General features: G+C 39.8%; 1 protein-coding gene across 13 annotated transcripts in view; it reads left to right on the top strand.

Annotated features, from left to right (window-relative positions):
• The window catches only part of BCAS3 (BCAS3 microtubule associated cell migration factor), an 803,928-nt gene that overhangs the window by 694,050 nt on the left and 92,090 nt on the right, over positions 1-17,788 (top strand). The window lies entirely within an intron of this gene.

Here is a 17,788-nt window from a genome sequence, read left to right as displayed (position 1 = left end):
TTGGGAGTTTTCTTGCCAAAGGTACTGGAGTGATTTGCTGTTTCCTTTTCCAGGTCATTTCACAGATGAGGAACTGAGGCAAACAGGGTTAAGTGACTTGCCTGGGGTCACCCAGTTAGTAATTAAGGTCTGAGACTGGATTTGAACTCATGAAAATGAGTCTCTCTTGTTCCATGCCTGGTGTTCTATCCACTGTGCCATCTAAATGCGCATTTCATATATGTGTATATGTATATGTGTGTGTGCCACCTAGTTGCCCATTATATGGGACTAAGTACAAAGACAAAAATAAAAGTCTCAGCTCTCAAGGAATGTAAATTCTACTGGGAGATGTATGACGGAATAGGTAAGGGGAGTGTCATTTTACATAGAAAGTGTTAGATTTGCTCATCAAAGGGCTTAGGTTCAAAATCCCAGTTCTATTACTTGCTCCCTGTGGGCCTATGGGCAAGTTATTTCAGCCCTCTGGGCCTGTTCCCTCATCTGCCAAATAAGAAAGTTAAGCTTAGTGACTTCTAGAATTCAGTTCTAAATTGACAAGTCAATATAAAATCATTTAAGGAAGGAAAAAGCAACTAACAGGTTTTTCTTTGAGAGTAGTTGTTGAGATGAACCTTTGAAAGAAGCTATTCTGAGATTCTAAAAGGCAGAGGTTAAGACGAAGTACATTCTAGGCATGGGAAACAACCTGTACATAGGCATAAAGCAGGAAATGGAGCATCAAGTCTTAGGGGAAGTTCAGTTTGTCTGGCACATAGAGTACATAAAGGGAGCAACATGGAATGTCTGGAAAAATAAATGGGGGTCATTTTCTAAAAGAGAACTTTAAATACCAAGTTGAGGAATTTGTATTTTATCCTAGAAGCAATAAGGAAACACTGAAAATTTTTGAACAAGAAGTATAGTCAGACCTGCTATATAATCAGACTTGTCTCTAAGGAATTTTAATTTGTCAACTCTGTAGAACGTAGACCAAAGAAAAGAATGATTTGAATCAGGGAGATCACTTTGTAGGCTGTTGCAACATCAGCTGGGGAAGTAGCCCTGTGAGCAGAAGTAGAAAAGAAAAAGAGGGAAGGAAAGAGGGAGGGAGGGAGGGAGGGAGAAAAGGAAGGAAAGAAATGGGAGGACAGAGGATGATGTGGGCTATGGACTGTAAGGAGAGGTAGCAGGAGGGAGGAATTTTTGTTTTGGCAGCTAGTAACTAAATGAGAGCAGGCACTGAGAGTTTGTCTGCCATTGTAGCTTCCCTTTGTTGATTTTCTCTAATTTATCCTGTACATAGCTAGTTTGTACATAATTGTTTTGTGTTGTTTTCCACATGAGGTCCTTGAAAACAGATACTGGCTTTTGCCTTTTTTTGTATCTATAGTACTTATGCGCCTGGCATGTAGTAGGCACTTGATAAATTCCTATTCAAGGAATGACTGATTAGGACTGCTACTTTTCTGGATCCTGGGATGGCAAAGCAGCATCAGATCAAGGGTAGTTGCATTGGCTCTCATCAGTGGTTATTCCATATTCAAGGGTACCACAGTTGTAACCATCTGACAGATGTGGGCAGGAGTTCTGTTTAGGTTTCTGGAGTAACAAATAATTTTTGTTATAACAAATAATAAAAAAATTCTAGTCCTTCAGGCCAATCTGAACTCATAATGTGTATTGCCCAATAGCCTCATACCAAGAGGTCAGGAAGTTAGGAAGATACTAGGAAGTCTAGAAGATACCTTGCGCTTAGACCAATTACTCAACTCTCAGTGTCTGAGATACCCAGGTTCAAGTTGATCACAAACCTCATTTAGCATGGCTTGCTACTTATCTTACCAACCAGAACATACAAGATCAGATCTCAAAGGGCTAATAGCCTTTTTAAGAATAAATCATTTTAAAACAACATTTCAACCCAAAGCAGCAGGGTCACTAAACAGAAAGTCAAAGTGATTTCCCCTGCTGTGAAAATAGAGAGCACAGAAATGGAGAATAATCCTGCTTGTATGTGCCAGTCAAAAAGGTCAGGAGCCTGTGCTCTTTTCTGTTATGACAGATAGGGCCTAGACCAACTGGCTAATATGGTCTGTAAGGCAGAGCTTGGGGTTGGCAACTTACAGGTCTTTGGCCCTCTCTTATGTGCACTGTGTAAAGTGTCCTGGCCCAAGGGAGGCTGAGCGTGGGAGCCTGCCTCATTCTCACGGACCTCAGTAGCACTGGGGTGGTGGCACCAAGAAGTATTTCCTCACATGCGTAACTAGCTGACATATCCTGAAAACTCTTTAAACTCCATCAGGAAGACCTGTGTCTAGCTCTTTCTCCAAAGAAAGAGAACAGTCCTTTGGGATCTATTCCCCAAAGACCTGGGACTCATTATTTAACTATTATATATATTTCTGGAGAACCTAATAATATACAGCAAGTTCTTTTTAATATATTAAATATATTGATGTGACTGTAAACAAAACTTAGCACTTAGGGACCTTGGGTGCAAATCATGTAACCTGTCTAGTCTTGGTTCTTCTCTGTGTAAAATCGAAATAAGACGTACCTACTTGCTTCATCTAGCATCTGCTGAGATAAATGAGTTAGTATCCATCAGCTCAGAGAAAGAAAAACACTCTACAAATAAAGTTAAGCTATTGCAAACATAGTCCTTGAATTAATTTATAGCTGGTTTTTCTTTGCCTGCAAAGGTGCTATAAATTGAAATGACATAGGATGAATTAGATTTTTCACTCAAAAATAATGGAGGCTCCATTTCTAATGTCCGATACCCAACGTTTTGTAGAAATTATCACAAGCACCACATTTACACTAATTAACTTAAACATTACACACCTGTGTACTCTACAGTATAAAGCTTTCAAAACTGTATGTAATTGAATTAAATAAGGTTATACAGTAACTACACATGTAAAACTGAATTTAATTTTATTTACATGAGAGAGAGACAATGACTGAGGCTAGGAACCAGGGAGAACCCTGATTAGAGGAGTTACATAGGGCTGATGGAGACTGCTAAGGCCTGTAATCAAAGAATACAAAGGTCTTATGTACCAAAATATATCAGAAAACAGTAACTGAGGAAAACAGCTTGTGTGCTACCTTCTCTAAGTGGCAAATACTTGGAGGTAATTGACAGAATGCTATAAGTATGAAGTGCTTTGAGACAGCTTGTTAGATTATTTATTGCTGTTTGGTAAATAGTCCTACTCAAGCCTTCAGTGACTTTGTATGATTTCATTTTACAGCCCATCACTGTAGTGTCAGGGTCCTGCAACCTCTCAGTCACACCCTCCTTTAGGAACACACCAGCCCAGCAACAGCAGCGTAATGGGCCAGCCTATAAACACCAGCAAAGAAGTCCCATTTCTAGCTTTTATGTGCTAACTATAGGCAGCCCCACGTGGGAGAGAATCTAGTTCTTGCCTTAGGGCAGCTGGCAAGAGCTACTGCCTTCCCTTCCCCACAGTTCAACTGCCCAGCATTGCTTATTGCGGTCATATTTGGCAGTAACCAACACCACCTCCTCCTATGACAAAATATATGTATGTGTGTGTATTTATGTATATGTGGTTATATGTATGTACATACTTATGTAATATACACACATACATGCACACCTACACCCCCCAATTATAAGAAACTTCAGGGCAGAAAGATGAAAATTACCTGTCCATTAAAGAGTTTGGTTGAGTCTCTTTATATGAAATGGATATTTGGGTCAGAAGAAAGATATATGGGTAGATTTCTGGGTACATGTGTGTGTATGTTAAAAAAATATGATTTGTAGATCTGTATACATTTCCTGATCTCTTTTAAGGTAGAAATGAGGTAAAAGATATGCATTCCACTAACACAGTGAAGCACCTTAAAAATGTTGGGGGAGCAGTAAATAATGAGTTCATCGTGCCACTGAGTACACCTCCCACTGTCTCCAGAGGCAGCTGGCCTTGTGAGATGATTCCCATTTTAAAATAAGGAAACAACAATTACGTTTTAAGTTGCATTGGTTGAGAACAAAAAAAAATGACTTGGCACGAATTTCCACCCTGGGCCTTTAGAACAGGTTGGTCTGCAACACCGTACACGGTCTGTTTTCTATCAGTGGTTCCTAGCCCTCTTATTAAACAGATTTATACAATGAAAGAATCTAATAACAGAAACATTCACCTCCTTTATTACTTGGCATTATTTATGGTTCATGCTTTTTTTTTCAGCTACCTTCTTATGCACTGGAATCTGCCAACATTATACTTATACAGTTTATGTACCAAAGTATAAGTCGTTTGGGGGATTAAAAAAAAAATTTGCTCTTCTTTCTATCTATTTCACCAGCTGGGATCCCTTCCCCCTAGCAGGGGAAGAATCTTCCTCATCCTGAGATGTTTTCGACCTAGCAGCCTTTCTGCCCAGCTTGGGGTCTCTTTTAGATTTCATAGTTCTTGACCCAAATGAGAGGTGGGTTTTGTTGTTGTTTGTTGTTGTTGTTGTTGAAGAGATATTTTTTTCAGCCCTGGATCTGGGAGTGATATAAATCTTGCATTCAGTCTTTTTAAATAAACTTGGCCCTGGGGGAAACTATATGTGATCCTTAAAGATATGTAAACATCTTCTTAGGGTTCCCCAGACCCAAAAGATGCCCTCGAGAATTGATTTCCTTCCTGTTCTCATTCCATTGGAAGGAGCTGCTGAATTATGGAAGCCATGGTGTGGATTTTACAGGGAAGCCAGACTGGGAAGTTTGTAGTGACATAGGTTTAAAATTCTGCAATGCCGCCTCTCGAGTTATCTTTTTGTAGGACAGAATGGAGTTTGGAAATGAAATAAGGGAAAGATGACAACCAAGAGCATGAAGTGACTATAGTTATTCAGAGTGGTCAAGGTGTGACTGGCTCGCCCCTATTTTACTTACCCTGAATCCTACTTTGACCAGCTGCCAATTCTCCACTATTGCAGATTGGACAGGCACCGGCTAAAGAGAATTCTCTTTCTCTGCACCTGTCACAGGACGTAGATACGTCACTGCCTCCTCATCGTGACGTCACTGAGCAAAGCCCACTTGGGTCACTTGCTCCCCATTTGACTATGGACAAATCACTTAACCTTTCTTGGCCTCAGTTTCATGATCTATGAAATGAGGCAGGTCTCAATCTATGATACTGTGCCAATCGAGGTACCCCGCCCCCCCAAAGTGATTTGTATCCAGAAGCAACCATTTAGGGTAAAGGAGCAGAGAGAAGAATGGGGTCTCGCAACTCCTGTGAGCAATAGACCCATGAGGCCTCCATTGATAAATAACCATAAATGGTAATTTGTAAGAGGAAGCTATGAATGCAGGGAATGAGGAGTTAGTTGTTGAAGGATGCATAAAATTAAAGGAATTTTTTTTTCTTAAAACCTTTTTTTCCTTATAAAAACTATAGCGTTTGGGCTACACCCTTATGCACATGTTTCCTTAATAAGGATTTCTGAAGCCACGTCCGGGCCATGTGGCAGGGATTAGTCGTCTACCATATTATTAATTATGATAAATATGAGCATGGAGGGTTTTATGAAATTTTGCATGAATGGCTGAATTGGGAGTTCTGGTTTCTAATTGCCAGCTGGGTCCACCATGGCTTGCCCAGTGAATGAATATGCTTTCCTCACTTCAAAGGAGACCACTTTCCTCCCTTCTATGCATGCATATACAGAGTAGCCCTTCCTCCCTTGCATGCCCTGAACACACAGGCACCATCTTCAGGGTGCAAGAGCCTCCCACCTTAGCTGTGATGTTGTCATGTAAATTATCTAGAAGGAAAGTAGTCAATTAAATTCCATTTCCTCTCTCTGATCCTGTGTGTCCCTACTGTATTGAGGAAAAGAACACATTTCCCCAAAATCAGTATTTCCTATTCTGTTAGTCTCAGAGCTAGGTTAGGCCTCATTTTGCCTCTGTGAGCTAAGTGGGTAACTTATTTCATGTCCTGGCTACTTCACTTTCTTTACTCTATGAGAAGTGGGCTGGCCTCATTCACCTCCATGGTCCTTTCAACTCTAGTATTCTGGGTTTTTTTATACGGAATCAAACTACGTTATAAACCAAATCATGGAACGGATATCATTAATTTGTACCTCAGAGCCATAACTCAGTATTGGTGCACCTGGAGCAGCATAAACTGTTTTCAGGACAAACCATAGGAACTTTGTAAGTCAAAATACCAAACCATAGACTTGAGGGTCAGAGGTAGAGTTCACTTGGGGGTGACCACAAAGGAGAAGAAGAAGATCATCAGGCAGCTTCCAGTTTTAGCTGTATTTATCCCTTCCACATCGCAGTTTCGATATATTGTGGGTCAGCACAAGAAATTAAATGGGAATTTTGGAAGAGTTTTACAGAAGCCACAGATGATACTCAAAGGCCGGTAGATGACACAGAAAAATACTTAACCCAAATTTTACAATAAGGTACTATAAACACCCCATAAAAGAAAAAGAAAAAAAATCATACTTTTCTGGTAAAAGGGAGGGCAAAAAAAATTTTCCACAGATTAAGTACCAAGGTACTAAGCTCCATTGTTCTACACAGCCAGTCAGGTGCTTTCTAAATTCAGTGTCCTAGAGCAAAGTCCTAGTTACCCATCCCTAGTTTCAGCTCTGTGCTATGTCCCCTTTTAGATCTAAATCTTACTTTTTTTAAAACTTGAGTCACAAGATCAAGCAAAAGTTAAAGACCTATAGAACTGAAGCAGCTCAAGGCAAAACAGAAGGTATATATTGAACAGTAACATCCAAATAGTCCCTAAGTTTGCTTGAACCTCATTGATAGCTGGTTTGTTTTCTATCTTTCCTGAGCAGAGCACAGAGCACCTGTGGTTTTGAGTGTCGGTGCAGTAACTAAACCTGATGTTAGTATTTGGATACATTGGTGGTTAAAATTCTTCTCTAACAAGGACTTGCTCTTCAAATTTAGCTAAATTATGACACTGTAGTGTTTCTCCCCCCTTGGAAAAAATGGGGATGATCTCTCTCTCTCTGCCTTTCTGTCTCCCTCTCCTCCTCTCCCTCCCCCCTTTCTGTTGGGAAAATTCACATAATTAAAACTTGTAAAACAACTTAAGGTTGAGAAATGCAAACTTTAATTTTCTTGAGAAGTTTATCCTCTTTGTAGCTCATTCCTGTCTCCCCTCTTCATTGACCAACTACAAAGCAGGATTGGTGACAGGGTTTAGCTAGGCCTGGAAGCTACCCAAGTGTTTCTATGTATGTAGCAAGGTGCCTGTGGGTAGATGACTATGTACATGCACATATGACTTGCATCAGTCTACTACTTTCCAGAGCAAACAAGTGTTTGGAGATTATCCATTAGTCGAAACTTCCATGCCTTGCTAGAGGCATTAATTTTTATTATTCAAAATAATTTAAACCTAACTCTCAGAAAACACCTCCAAGTCATGGTATGTTACTGTCAGAGCTTGGAATCTTTAAAGATCCAAAGGATAGGGCTATAGAAGCAGCTTCAAGGCCCTCAGAGTAGCTGGCAGTGATTCAGTTAATGTCTTTTGCTCCTGAAGGTTATATATTTTGACCCCTCCTTCCAGCATACCCTTGCTTTCAGCTAACCTGTTGCTTTGGATTTCCCTCCTAGAACTCAGGGTTGACTTCATGTCTGATCCCTTTCTCATGGTATGGTCTCCCAGTTCCCTAGAATGATTTTCACCTTGTCCACATATTTTTGGCTTTTTCTTTTCTATATCTGTTCTTCAGGTTCTCTTCCTGCAACTAAAGGTTAAACAGCTGAAGTGACTTTAAGTGGGAAGCTTTGTAATAACTTAAGTTATTAAGGATCTTTTAGCTGCAAAGCCATCCTCTACCATTTGCTATTGTCTCCAACAAACCCCTTGAACCATGGGCTCCCTTAGGTGTTATGGCATTCACAGTTCATTGTCATATAAACTTGTGAGGGGAATACTCCTTGTTCTTGGTGGAAATTATATATGGATTCATTCATTCATTCATTCCATAAGCATTTGTTAAGTGCTTACTATAAGCCAGCCAGTGTTCGGTGATGGGGCTATAAGAACAATAACAAATACATTTCCTGCCCCCAAGGAGCTTAAATTCTACTAGGGACAAACAACATGTACCCAGATAAGTAAATTTTATCTACGTGTGTGTTTGTATGTGTGTGTGTATATATATATGTGTGTGTGTGTATATGTATGTATGTGTGTGTATATATATGTACATAGTGGTAGTAGTTGTGAGAGAGAAGAGCCTTACAACTTGGGCAATAGTATAGGAATATATGATTAAAATATAATGTACTGTTGGAATGTAAACAAAGGACTTTGAGATGTTTTGCTCCTTCAGGAATACCTGAGTGCTGAATCATTAAGGAGAACTGAGGGGAGTGGGTGGGATTGATTATGTGAGTCTCATTCCACTGGTCTGATGATATGGCAGTCATCCTTGATCTACAAATGAACTGAGAGCTTTAGGCATTAGTAGTGGGTAGAGAGCTTTAGAACAGGAAGAGAGAAAGATTGCTGTTGGTTGTGGTGGTTGATGATCAGAGGCAGACGGGATTAAGGCAAGGGAATTGAGCTGAGAACTGGCTTCCCTATAAACAATGCCTGACAGTCCAACCCTGTGGCTAGACTTTAGTTGAATTTGGATCAGAAAACTTGCACTCTGTAAATTTCTAAGTTTCTGTGCTTTTATGGGGATTTGGGGGGTTTTGTTTTCTCTTAGTTTCTTAGAATTTGAAAAACTCCAGTCTTCTTTTAGCTTCCAGGGGATTTTCCATACCTTAATGAAGGAGCACATCATGCCCCTGGGGGCTGGAAAAGAAGGTAGAAATTGGACCAGAGGGCAGGAAAAGGGCAGGATCTGCTGTGGACCTTGACCTCTTCCTTCCCCCGAAGTTTCTGTAGGGGCAGAGTACAGTTGATGAAGTGCTAGTCTTGGAGTCGGGAAAGCCTAGGATCAGATCCCGCCCCTGACACTTTGAGCTGTGTAACCACTGGCAAATCAAACTCTCTGAGCTTCAGTTTCTCCATTTTAAAAATGAGTACCTGAAGTATCTACATAAGTAGAGAGTTTGTCTACATTGATAAAATCTTGCATGCAGCCATCAAAGTATAAGTATACTTGCTATTTGGGAAAAGCTACTATAGACCTCCAGGCTTTCTCTGAAAAAGGGACTTGTAGAGGGACTTGCTTCTCTTTAAGACCCATTATGCATAAGGCCTAATGGGACTCTGGGAGAGAAGTATCCCCTTAAAGAAGTATATTTTAGAGCCAAATGAAGGATGAGCAGAAAGTTTCAGGTCTTTTTTTTTTAAGCTAAAGGTCTTAAGCTCCTCAGGAATTATACTTCAATGTTTTCTAGGATCTCAATCTAGAACTCCTTTGATAGGGGACCCATAGTCATAGTAATGATACCTGAAGAATGCCAGTGCAGGGCAATTCTCATTATGTTTCTCCCTTCCCTCTACTTCCTTCCACCTCAGTTGTATACATGTTAAATCTGTCTAAAGTGTATATACGGGGTAGCTTTGTAACAGAACAGAAAAATCAGAAAAGAAGTATGTCTAAGTGAGGAGGGACAATTGGGATCTATTTTGATTAATGAATGAATGGAAAACATTTATTAACTTATTTGTTATGCTAAGTACTGGAAGATCAAATACAAAAATTAAATGGTCCTACCCCCCCCCCCCACCTACCCCCAAGGAGCTCACATTCCAATAGGGAGAGCATAACATCTATAAGGAACAGTTGGTATTTTAGTATGAAAATCACAGGTATGGTGAGTGGAACCGAGGAAGTAGATTGACGCATTCTTTCCATTAGTAATGGCAGTATTGATTTGATTTTGATTCCAGAACCGAAAAGGGGAAGGGGCAGAGTAGATGTGGAAAAGATGACTCGAGTATAGATTGCAGTGTGAGTCATACCAGCCTAGATACAGGAGGCTGTGAGAAGCCCTCAACAGTCAGTGCAACATAGGTCTGAATGGGAGTTCCAGAACTGAAAGGATTAACTCTGGTCTTTGGGTCTGAAGAATTCAGCACTGGTAGGTGCAGAGTATGATGATGCTGGTGGGGACTAAGGAGAGGGTATAGGCATCTGTAGAGAACCTCCTCTAAGGAGGATGTTCCCACCCTTTTCCCTCACTGCTGCTGCCCAGACCCAATATAATCCAGCTTGCTTGCTCTGTGTACATCTGTTAAGGAGAGCCAGTGCTCAGGATATTTTAGGCACTGGATGTGAGAGTGTCTAATTTTGCTTGAGAGAAATAGATACTTAGTGGGCACTGTGAAATATATATACTATAGGAGAAATTCTTAATTCAATCATGAACATTCAAGTCCAGCATAAATTGAGACTTTACAAACACATGGAAGAAATTCCTAGCTCAGCATAAACATGCAAATCTATGAAAAGTGGATTTTAAACCCTTAAGACATATAGTCAAGAGTATGCTGATAAATGTTTAACAACCAGCTTTCAGTGGGGAAAATTGTATATGACACACTTTTAAGTTTAATCTGCATTGTTAACATTTTTTCCATCTTAAGTGTAGATAATCAAGAAAACAGTAAATCAAACTCTGATTTATAGCATTTGCGCTTACAGAGGTGTAAATGCTTACTCTGAAAATGTATCCATCAGCTCTCCCAGTGAGTATTAGCTGGTTCCAGCACACTCTTGTGTAGTTATTCCTTTAAAAAGGATGGCAATGGAGTAACAATTGATGTCTATCCAAGTCTCAGTGGGGTCTTCCTTGATACAAGGCCTTGAGGACTTCCTAACTCTTGGGCTAGGGAAGAAAGAGATATAGAGAGATAGATGATAGAAGGATGGATGGATAGATGGATAGATAGGTAGAGATTGAATGAATGAATATATTATGATCCCCTGTTCAAGAACAAAAAGAAAGGAAAGCCTGTCTGAGAATGGAAGCAAGCCTTTATTCCACTGTTTATTTGGAAGGAAAAGAGAGGAAGTTTGGAGCAAAACCAAAAGACTGCTGCTTTTCTGGTTGAAGAGAAGGGAGGAGAATAAGGTCAATACACCTTGGAAAACCTGTTTTGAAGACTCACTTGTGTTGTCAGTCCAGTTGGGGCACCTGCTCCTATTTATGTCCCTGATAGATACCAGGCTGCTTCTCAGCTTCTCCTCTAAGTGTGGAAGACTATTTCTTAACTTCTCCACTCTGGGCTCTACCAATTCTGAAAGTCTTTTCTAAGGGTAGATCCAATTGTAAATCAAGGGTATCCTGCCACATTAATGGACAGAAAGCTGTCTCCTGAATCTGATTCACATGACTCATTGGCAACCACAGTTTTGAGTCAAGGAACCTTCTCATAATAGAAAGTCATTCCCTCAATCTGTCCTACTGGGGACCATTCCTATAATAGCTGGAGCCAGCTGTTAGAGGAGGCTGATTAGTCATTCTCTTCTCCCACCTCCCATGTTGAAACCACTAAAAGGTATCAGTTGTTAATAAGCCACTAACCTACTAGGTACAGGTCTTCCAAAATAGCCTATTCCACCTATACTATAACTCTGAGAGAACTTATCCATGGAAATACTCATTAGCTTCTGGAAGTCAAGGGGTAAGTCTTCTCCTTCCTGTGGAAGTTCTTATAGTATCAGATACAGGGTTCAGCACCCTGTAAATACTATTTCCTGATGATGGTGATGCCTAATGGCCCACCATAAATCAGGGAGAAGAAAGGTGGTACCAAGTGACCCAGATGAAAAATAGATAATGCCATTTCACCCAAAGGTCAGAAGCTTGACTTGAATGCTACCCTGGGCGGCTGTGCCTGGGGTTGTTGGCACAACTCAAGCAGACACTGACCTTGGCAACATCTCTGGGGTCATCTGTATTTCAGGATGAATTCTTCTTGAACAATCTCTTCACTGTGGCCAGCAGGCACAAACAGGCTTTTCTTCAGCATCAGACGTGCGTGTCTTCTTGCTCCAACTATTTTTTTCTTGAACAAACATAAGTATTGTAGCCAATGGAAGGAAAATCCCACTCACCATTTTGGTCTGAGTTGCCTCTGTACCCAAACAATAGTCTAGTGTACGCATGACCCTCAAAGTTCTTGTTTCTAGGTTCCTGCTTTATTTTGTGAAACTCCTTTGAAGACCCTCAGGCTGGGAAGCAATGGATATTATTGAGTGACTTCCTCATCAATGACTTTATGTTTGCCTTGGAAATTTTGGTTTTTCTTTGACGCCATTGCTGGAAAGTGAATGTTGGCACTGATACTAGAGGGATGTGTTAGCTGTGTTGGAAATCACACTATGGGAAATGGGCTTTCCAGTGCTCCATTTCCTTTTCCCAAGAGATTTCTTCTTCATTGCCTGGGGGTTGTTTTTTTTTTCCCCTCCATCCCTTCGAATAACCTTTAGTAGAAGCAGAGTTGAAGCTCCCAAGTACTCTAGATCAGTGAAGGAGAAGAAGAAAATGATCCTTAACCTACAGTTCCACTGGGCATTGGAGGAAACATCTGGAACATTAGTTTTCAACCACATTCAGTCACGGTAGTTGGAGCCTGGGGAATATCCCCGTCGCCTCTTTGCCCAGAGTGGCTAAGAGAAGAAAAGATTTGCTGACATCAGGCATTTTACTACCAGTGTAACCTTAGAGGGGAGGCCTGGATGGCTAAGGCCTTGTGTGGGCCAGACAGTTTGGGGGATTTATTTCCAAGCCTGGGAGGCAGAACTTCCAGTTCAGGTCAAAGAGGCCAGCCTTCTCCCTAAGGGAGAACTTGCTGAAGAGACCCCCATTCCCTTTGGAGCCTTTCACCAGGGCTGCAGAGACCCACTGCGATAGGCAGTTAACAATTAACCAAGAAGCAGTCTTTGGCTGTAGTCCTTATGGTTTGGGTTCCAAAGCTCAGGATAAAAATACACAACAGGAAAGAAAAGCTACCAATTAAATGGAAGAGCCCCAGCAAAAGATGTTACAATACCACATAGTCAGTGACCACACGCAGGGCTCACTCTCTCATCAGGCAGCCGTGCTTTCTATAATGGGGATTTTGGATTGATTCTGGGAGTTTGTGGAGGGAAGACAGCTGACAGCATAAAGAGTCTCTTTTTTCCTTTCAGAGCAAAACCTGGTTGTCTTTACCCTAGTGTTCTATCTTGTTTAAAAATGAAAGAACCAGTGGATCAGTAGTCAGGAGTCCTGGGTCCTGGTCCCTGGTTCTGCCCTGCAACTAACCATGTAATCTTGGGTTGATGAAATTTCAGATCATTTCACCTCTCAGGACCTTAGCTATTTTGTCTATTAAATGAGGCTCTTAGACCAAATAACCTCTATGGTGCACTCTAGCTAAAGAATTCTCTGACTCACTTGTAAATCAAAGTATGTTACACATCTTGGTGTCCTCCACAAACAATATAACAAACAAGAAGGTGGTAGAAGACACCGCAGTGGAGAACCATGTTTCTTGTACCTTCAGGAGAGTCTAATGATCATGATTGATTACATTTGGAATTGAATGAACTTTTAAATGGCTTCCCCAGATCTATTTCCCTATCCTTGCCTACTAAAGAAACCTTCCTCCCTTACCCGTCTTGCCCACGCAGTGCTGAGGTTGGCTCACTTTGTGCCTTGATGGTCATTACTTTCCCCAAATGTCTGATCACCCCATCTGCTTTCAAAGTAGAAGGAACCAAGGCAGAGAGAAGTTAAATTATCCACACAGAGTAAATGAGTACAGATGCCAGGAACAGGACCACAGAATTCTGACTAACAGTCCTGTGCCCTCACCATCTGACCACATTCCCTCTCTAAGAATATGTGGGAGGCCTGGGTTGTGGCATCTTCCAGGCACAGAGCCTGCAACAGCTATCCTAATGGGTGCATGTACAATTCCTGCCTTCTGCCTGCCACTTACCACTCCCTAGGACAACTTCAGTACTGCAGTGACTTGGGTCTTGCCAAGTCAAGTCCAAGAGTGACTCTCAAATGTGAGCTCTGTCATCTGTAGAGAGTCATTGCCTGAATGATTAAAAAAATCTGGGCTTTATCTGCAGCAGGGAATTGGTAACCAAAACAAGTCTTATCTCTCCCCTTCCCATTTCTGTTGTGTGGTCTTTCAAGTGAAAAATATTGCATAATTACCTAAAAACAGCTGTCCTGGTATTTAATGATTTCAGTTTACTTTCCTGAGAAGTTAGGCCAACAATATGCATATGAGGAATGGTTGACTTTCTTTGAATATCGTAATTGTCCAAGCTTTCCTCATAAGAAATTTTGATTCCAATCCCCAGGCAGAATTCAGGATTTGAATGCCAATATATTAGTGATGTAGCATATGTCTGAATTTAGAACTCTTCCCCATTCGAGGAGAAACATCTTGCTTAGAAACACCTTTTAATCTCTCTTCCAACACTCCACTGATCTAATGGACAACCCAGTATAAACTTGCAATTTTGAAACCTCTCCAGCACAGCCAACAAGGAACCATGATACAGTCTGGACTATAAATCTCAGCTGTGCCCAGATTTCATCTATTCAGAGATATTCAATAGGTATTTATTAAACATCTTTTGTGTGTGTGGAGCTCTGTGCTCGGTGCTGGGGAAAGTACAAATGATAAGAAATGAAGTACCTGCCCTCATGCAGCTTATATTTTATAGGGAATAAGGAAGCAAGGACTATCTTTTGCCTTTTTTTTGCCTTTCTTTGTATCCCCACCACATTCCCTTCTCTGATGCAGATTACAACTGTTCTATGTTTTCATCCATCTTTTTGTAAGTCCTATGTAGATTATCCTTTCACCATGCTAGAAGCCTACCAGAAAGTTCTTTTCAGAGTGCATGGTTACTAATCCATCCTTTGGTCTGTCCACTCCACTTCCCTTACTCTTGTTACCTGGTTGTTCCATCTTCTTTTTGTTCGTTTTTACACATCATTATAATTCTGCTTCCTGTTTAGACCCAACATGTGCCTTTCCATTGCCAGTTTAGTCACCTGAAAGTTCGAGTCTTCTGAGATTAAGGTGTTCAATGATTCATATCCAGAAGGATATTGTTCTTAAAAAGACTGACTTCTGCAGCTGTGAATCAACTTGGCATCATTGAAAGTGTTATGCAGTCTCTCAACTACACTCCAGCTTGATATCCTTCTATTCAGATGTGGGCCCAGCTCATTGTCTATCTGGAGTGCCTGTCCATAGTGCATAACGGTACTAACGGAATAACTCAGTGGATGTCCAACTTCATGCCATAAAATGGGCAACACACATTTTTCATCCACTTTGTTTTTCAGAGCAGGGGGCTTAAAGAAATTTCTATTGAATAACTGGATTGTATTGAGGAGGCCCTGAAGTTCAGCACAGTATCATCTATGAATAGAAGAATTTGGTGGGAATTTGATGATTTCCCAATAGTGGGAAATCCATCTCATATTTGGGCTCTATATAAGTTACCTTAGTAGCACGGACAGGCTCTATGGGTGACCATATTTCTCCTTGTTTTATTACTCAATTTAATTAATTAATATTCAGTATATCATTGAAAAAGTTATCTATGTGATCTCACATATGTCATAGAATTTTTTTTATGATTTTAACATAGATGTGGGAAGCACGTTATTTCAGGAGAGCCTTTAAAAGCCACATTTTATTCTACTGAGTCAGATTTTTTTCCACCTTTTGAAATCACCAACTATAATCATAATGGAATTTTATCTTCTCTACACCTCTCAGCCAGTTATGCAACTGTGAAAATGTGGTCTGCTGTAGAAAGATATTCACAATAGCCTGTTTGTTCCTTTCTCATATATTCATCAACAGTACCCTCAATTTATACAGAGATCATTCTCACAGAGAAGAAAAAGTAGGCATTATGAGCAATAGTTTAAAATGCCTTCTAGATAACCTTTTTCTTTTTTGGAAAAATACTATTTAAAGGTTTTGCCATTCTTTGGGAATCTTCTCCCTTATTAGAACATCTTGAAAATTGATCCCCAAAGGATTTTAAGTTATATCACCATTAGCATGAATTTTTTTATTTGTATATATTTGGTTTTCCCAACTTAATCTCCTTAAGTGTCATTGACACTTCCCTACCTAGTACAAAGGGTACTTTGTGGCAAAGTGGACAGAACAGTGAACTAGAATCAAGAAAACCTAATTCTAATCTTGCTTCAGACACTTCAGAAAATAATTCAACCTCTTTCTGCCAGGTTCCTAATCTATAAAATAGGGGTGATAATAGCATTTACCTTATAGGGTTGTTATAAGGATCATATAAGATAACATGTAAGATGCTTTGCAGAAGTGATAGCTATAATATTATTGTTGCTAATGTAGGAGTCATTTCAGAATAGATAACTATCATATACATTGGTACATGATAAATGTATTAGAAAAGTACAAAAATAAAATACATTCAAGGGTTCAAGGGAAAAGATTGCCCTTATTGTGGCAACAAGGAAGACTTCATGGAAAAGATATAATATAAAGATATAAAAGATATAATATAAAAATATAATTTCAAGTGCTCAGGCCTATGCACATCTCTCCACTGTCACTGTGTCTTATCAATGAGGATATTGATCACATGTCACCCATGTCTACTCATCTTGTGTTAACTTCTCTCCATATCCTCCAGTAAAAACAGGAGGCATATTCAATGTGCTAGGGGCCTTATTCTCATTCTCTTAATGTTGTGTGGCTACAAATGGTTTTATTGAGATGCCCTGTACCGTGCATTAAACACTGTGAGTGGAGTAGTGTATTCCTGCTATGCAGGAGATTTATTCAGTTGCTAAATTAAACTTGCACTATATTTTGCCTTTCTTCATGTTTTTCATAAGTTTATGAAATATTTATATATTTCATGGATATTTATGTATTTGATCGATCTATGCATTTAGTTATTGGACCTTTAAGTAGTCCTTAGACCCTCCTGACATTTTCCTTGAGGAAGGAAAAGGCATTTATATGTTTAAACTCATATACCTCATTGCAAAATTTTATCTTCCTTTCATATTTACAGTCAGGCATTGGGAGGCCCTCATCAGAGATACTTGATGGAAAGTCTTTTTGATCTCTTCTAATCCTAATTTCTCAAATTTTGTTCCTGCAAAAGCATTTCAGGTTCCTGTAATCAAAATTATCTATTTTATCTTTTGTAATTGCTTCCAGCTCTTGTTTGATTAAGAAATCAGTCCATAGCCATAACCATAAAAGTCACCTGCTCTGCTTCTCTTTGTACCTCTTCTTGCTATTTTGAATTTGTTGTGGAATATGGTGTAAGGTATTGGTCTGTACCTAATTTCTGCCAGACTGATCTCCAGTTTTCCCAACAATTCTTGTCCAATATATAATTTTTCTTTGGTAATCATATTTATCATGTTTATTTAACATGTAATTATTGAGTTCTGTTGTTTCTAACTTTTCCTTATCTAAACTGTTCCTTTGATCTACTTTTCCCTTCTTTACCAGTCCTAGAACCTACTTTTACTAGTACCAGAACCTATTTTTACCAGTACCAGAACCTACTTTTACTAGTACCAAATAGTTTTGATGATTACTGCCTTATAGCTAGCATTTATAATACAGTGGGAGGCCTACAGGTGCTAACTTCCATTCCTACTTTTGTTTTTCATGATTTCCCTTAATGTTCTAGACATTTTGTTCCTCCAAATTAATTTGGTTATTATTCTGTTTAACTCTGTAAAGTATCACTTTGATAGTTGGGCATATAGCACCTGTAATTTGTATAAATTAACTGTAGTGGTATTATCACATTTATTATATTGGGGTTCCTT

The sequence above is a fragment of the Notamacropus eugenii genome, chromosome 2 (genome assembly GCF_028372415.1).
Source record: "Notamacropus eugenii isolate mMacEug1 chromosome 2, mMacEug1.pri_v2, whole genome shotgun sequence".
Lineage (NCBI taxonomy): Eukaryota > Metazoa > Chordata > Mammalia > Diprotodontia > Macropodidae > Notamacropus > Notamacropus eugenii.
The sequence above is the reverse complement of the archived record's forward strand: the minus strand, read 5'-3'. Positions and strand labels throughout refer to the sequence as shown.